Source organism: Silene latifolia, chromosome X (assembly GCF_048544455.1).
Source record: "Silene latifolia isolate original U9 population chromosome X, ASM4854445v1, whole genome shotgun sequence".
NCBI classification, from domain to species: domain Eukaryota; kingdom Viridiplantae; phylum Streptophyta; class Magnoliopsida; order Caryophyllales; family Caryophyllaceae; genus Silene; species Silene latifolia.
The window spans coordinates 294,535,369-294,540,659 of record NC_133537.1 but is presented as its reverse complement, the minus strand read 5'-3'; the positions used below and the strand labels follow the sequence as shown (position 1 = coordinate 294,540,659).

Below are 5,291 nucleotides of genomic sequence, written 5' to 3'. Positions count from 1 at the left end.
AATGTTGCATTTTGTCGCAACACTTGTGCAACACTTATATCACATAAGTTATAAACCCTTTATAAAAATTTCATTTTTTTGTTCAGCCGCTCAAAACATTTTACTGAAAATTTTGTTTGTGCGCCACTTTTTATTTTTTGGAATCTCCCATCAATAATCAATATTATTATTCAATCTTTCAATTCCTTCCATCACGCGTCATTCAATTCATTTATTTGATACAGTAACAAAAACTCTTCGATATTCTTCGTCCTTTCTCATTCGACACTTCCACCGTCTCTTTGCTTCTCCTTTCACTAGTAGAAAAATGACATTAGGCGCCTAGAATAGGCTACGGTCGCTAAAAATAACCATAGCCTATTGTAAAAGGCTACGGTTATTGAAAAACAACCGAAGCCGTAAATGTGGGACCAAGCAAAAGGCTACGGTTCCATTAGAAGACCGAGGCCTAAAAAAAGAAAAGGCTACGGCTAATTTTAAGACCGATGCCTAATGTTTGTATAATAATTTAATAATAAATCGGTCCTCTATGTCTGTATCACCTGTATGTGTATACCCATTTCCCTAAATTGAATTTTGCATATCATCTCCATTCTCAGCTCATACAAATGTGTTCCTTCATTTTCGATCTTCCTTTTTTATGCTTATCGCCCTTCATCTTCGATCTACCTTCCAACCCTCTTACTTTCCTATCTCCGACTTCCCCCAAATTCCTCTCATTTTTCTGGGGTTTTATGATAATTAACCACCTTTGGTGCCGCCAGGTACTCAATCAACATCTTTCTCTTCTTTTCTCTTCAATTTTGCGATTTCTGACGATTTTATTAACAAAATCTTCGATTAGGGAAGGAAATTGGAATGGAGATTATGGGCCAATTGTTGCGATTTCTTACGACTTCTGAGAAACGAAGGTAATTCCTCTTTATTCTCATTTCTAATTAATTTAGGTCGATTTTGTTTGTTTTTTAGGATTTATGTTGAATGTATGGTCATTTATGGCTAATCTTGTATGTTAGATTGTTATACTCAATAGGAGTAAATTTGTGACAGATTGCTTGAAGGCAGAAGTTATGCAAAAACTGTAATTATTCGGTGTCAAATTAGGAGGTTGAGACAGGAGACAAGACTGTTATGCTTCTCCACGTTGACTAAAGGTGGTTGCTTGCTTTGGCAACTGTTGGATTAAGGACTAAACAACTTGTCGCTCAACATTGTGTTATGATTTTTGTTTTGTTTCTTGGTTTTGGTTCCTGTTTTGTGATGTTTAGTTCCATTGCAATTTCTTTTTTTTTTCCGGGAACTTATAGCCAAGTTATATATGTAAAAAGTACGGTTTCATCTATGCTATGCTCCAAAGACTTCTGGCTGGTTATGGAATTGGCCATGTGGTTGGTTGTGCAAAATGGAGTGAATGAACTTAAATTTCCATTCATCTTCATTCCTTTACATTCTCCTTATAACACTACTCCCCACTCTTAAGTTTTGTTTATGATGCCTAAAAAGCATTAGATTTCAAGGTTGAGCTTATGTTTTTGAACCACACTTGTCTTGTAGGTTGTACAATGGTTTTGGTTTTGGACAATTTTGGCACCTCAAACATGGCAAATCATTGTCATCTTCAGCTGTATTCCGATTAAGAACAAGTTAAAACAATGGCAATCATCGTCATTGTCATCATTAATGTTAAAATCTAGCTCTCTGTTGTGATCACTGCTTATTTTGTGAAGGAATTGTTGCGTGATACTTGTGCTGATGACGAAGAATTTATTGGAGCATTTATGAATCGTTTATCCAAGACTTGGAGTTGGACAACGACCGAGTGCTCGGTCCGAATTCGAGAAAAGCAATAAAAGAATTATGTAAGCCCTTTCTACTTTATTTGATGCAGTTGGATGGTACTATACCGGGTAGCATTTGTTATACTTTTTCAAATTGTTGTAAAGGCGTATTCAAATAGAACATTTAGGTTTACTCTTTTGAGTTCCAATGTGCTATTAACGGGCTTAGATATTAGTCATTTAGGTTATCTATTCTTTTATCTTCATTGTGCGATCTCTGACGATTTTATTAGCAAATCTTTGAGCAGAGAGGAAATTGGAATAGAGATCTGTGAGCTAATTGGTGCGATTTGTTACGATTTCCGTGCAACAAGGGTAATTCCACTTCCTTCTGATTTCTAATCAATTTATCTTGGTTTTTCTTTGTTTTGTAGGGTTTAGGTTGAACATACTGTCATTTATCGACTAATCTTGTATGTTAAATAGTTATACTATCACATGGTAGTAATAAAGGCAAAACTTTTGGGATTTCTTAGGCAACTTGCTATGTGATTTGGTATATATTGTGCTCCTATATAGTTTAGTGGAGATTATTATTCTTTTGATGAATTGATCATAATGTAAGTTTTGTGGTCTAGTTGTAAATTTTAGGTCTTCTTGAGTGTTAACATTAGCAAATTGCCTAATTGTCATGGTGAATTGAGAGATGTTTTATTTTTAATGGGCAACTTTGGTTTTTGTGGTCTGATGTTTTGAACTTTATGCTTTGATCGGATTACTTGAACTTCATGCTTTAGTCTTGAACTTATTGTACTTATTTTTTAGCTAATTAATTGAGTTTGTCACTTTGTTATTCATTTAAATTTACTTGTTAATTGAATCATCGGGGTTGAAAGGCCTTCTGGATTCCGTGAATATATACCAAAACTTGATTCAATCAATCTACTTTATGAGCTAGCCAATCCAAATTCACTTTGGGACAGGATTACATATGAAAGAGAATCTTTTTTCCTAATTGTTGTTGTAATGGTGGCTGTTGAAGGCGATGTGTCTTAAGACTCTAATTTCCGAGTAGTATCTGAAATTTATAACGTCGACCTTGTGTGATTGTTTGCACCATTTTGACTTAGCTACAAGTGTCTTACACGACGGTATCAATGTTGGACATAGCTATTTTTGTGAAAAAAGTTTCATGTTTTCGTACTAAAATGTACTGCTGGAGTATCATGTTGAGTCATATGGTTTGGGAGTTGGACAGGCTGTAGTAGCTAAAGTGAAAGTGTCAAAGTACTTGACCTTGATGCTATTCAGATGGTAGTGCCAATAGAGTTGGCTGGTGATCTTGGGAAATCTGAGAATTATGTTTATTTAAACTGATACGTTCATAAATATTCTGAATGTTGATAGATTTTGTTTCTGGAATTGAACTGAGGTGTCGTCAACTTTAGCTACACGTTACTTTGTGCAGTTAATTAGATATTCACCAAGTTGTGATTTGGTGTACGCAGGGTATACCTCTCTTCATTAAAATCTTCTGAAAGTGTGGGATCACTTTCTTCAGTCCATGAAATCAAAGCTTGCATCACTCACGAGTCTTCTGTTTCAAAAGGAGCACTCTAAGCTTTTATGCTACTCAAAGAAAACCCTGTTGCTCAGGTATACTCTTCTTTAATCTTATAACATGTCACGTCTTTGAATGGTTAATGTGAACTTTAGTGTTGGCTTCATGTTGTTGCAACTGTTATGCATGGTTTTGTCGTTAATCTGTTCATATTATAGCTGTTCGTGTATCTTCTTCGTTTCTCTTTCATGCATTCAATCCACTGTCTCTTAATCATTCAATCTCAAGTTTGATTCACCCAGAAAAAGCGAAGGCATATTGGGAACGAAGCAACCATCGTTCGCGACTTTTCTTATTAGGTTTGTACCCTAATTTTGTTTATTATTTCAATTGCAATTTTTTTTTATCTTTGAGTTTGAGTTGTTGGTTTATTGATTTAGTTGCAATCAAACCTATGCTGGTGCATGCTTGTGTACCTCTGAACCATTCAGACCATTGATAAACCTTATTAGTAGCATGAGGCAGAGTAGGTAGTTAGAGTAAATTCTGTAGGTAGATAGAGTAGTCAATAGGGCTGCTATGATTGGAACTTATGATGCAGAATTGTTAGAGTAAGGCAGGTTAGTATGCTTATCCTGTGAAGGTAGAAAAATGGCCTGGCTATCGAGAACAGAGGGTCTATGAGTCTGGTGTGATTATTATGGCTGGACAGGCCTACCTTTGCAGATCAAACTCAAACGTTTCACATAGGCTACACCTTGTGTAGAATCACGTACTCTATTTTCTGCACATCCTTGTTAATTAGTTGTTCTTTAATGCATTATTTATTATTTCGTGATAATTAAGTGTGACGTATCATCTATGCCTATTGAGCCTTTGAATCCTCAAATCTAATAATGTTCTATTTTAATGTTCTGTTTTTTATGTTACAGGTTGCATTTGAGGTATTAACAATGATGACGGGTTGATTTTTTGTCCGGCTGGCAACATATATATGCTCACAATACAAGAATGAAGACTTATAATTAGTAGCTTTCAAATAGTCGTTAAGAATTATTATTTGATCTATTTAAACATTTGTTATATTTGTTTTAGTTAAATAATTGAACATTTGCGATCGAAGTTCTACTTTTGATCCTTTTTTGAAATGTAATTGACATATATTTTTGAGACTGAATCAATTGAATGCACAATTAGAGAGAATTACAATTATTGTGTGCCTTACAAGTCCTTATGTCGTTGCACTTTATTAAGTGTTGTTTTTGAATAAATTAGTGTTGCATTTGTTTATTATAAGTGTTGTTTTAGGACGTAACGAGTGTTGTGTTTCCAAAATAAAAATGTTGCATTAATTTGATATAAGTGTTGCTTATCAACATGAAAAGTATTGCATTAGTTGAGGAAGTGTTGCTTTTTTTACATAAGAAATGTTGCATTAGAAGATAAAAAATGTTGCCTTTGCAATTGAAAAAGCGTTGCATAAACATGACCAATGCAACACTTTTCAAAAGTGTTGCTTCAGATTAAAAAGTGTTGCATTAAGCGTTGCAATGACCTAATGCAACAAGACCTGATGTAGCACTTGATTAAGTGTTGCATAAACTCTATTGCAACATTTATATGACATTATGCAACAATAGCAAAGTGTTGCTATAGAATCTAAATGTAGTAGTGTCAGGTACCTTCTTATGCTAAATTTATGAAAGAAATTTTGACTCGTAAGAGAAGTTTTGATGAGGTGGAGACTATTGCTTTTACTGAGGAGTGTAGTGCACTCCTACAAAACAAATCTCCACCTAAGTTAGCTGACCCAGGTACTTTTTCTATCCCCTGCTCCATAGGCACCCATACTATAAATAATGCTTTATGTGATTTGGGTGCCAGTGTTTGTGTCTTACCTTTGTCTTTAGCTAAAAAGATAGGTTTGACTGAGTTTAAATGCATCAATATGA

At 34.6% G+C, this 5,291-nt stretch overlaps 2 long non-coding RNA genes across 2 annotated transcripts; both read left to right on the top strand.

Moving 5' to 3' along the window:
• Positions 1 to 610: 610 nt before the first annotated feature.
• LOC141621872 (uncharacterized) lies at positions 611 to 1,859 on the top strand. Its single transcript, XR_012532748.1, has 4 exons — positions 611 to 764; positions 845 to 911; positions 1,555 to 1,643; positions 1,728 to 1,859. It is a non-coding gene; the product is annotated as an uncharacterized LOC141621872 (long non-coding RNA).
• Positions 1,860 to 2,070: 211 nt separating this feature from the next.
• Positions 2,071 to 3,698, top strand: LOC141621873 (uncharacterized). The gene is made up of 3 exons (XR_012532749.1): positions 2,071 to 2,153; positions 3,287 to 3,434; positions 3,628 to 3,698. It is a non-coding gene; the product is annotated as an uncharacterized LOC141621873 (long non-coding RNA).
• The last annotated feature ends 1,593 nt before the right edge of the window (positions 3,699 to 5,291 follow it).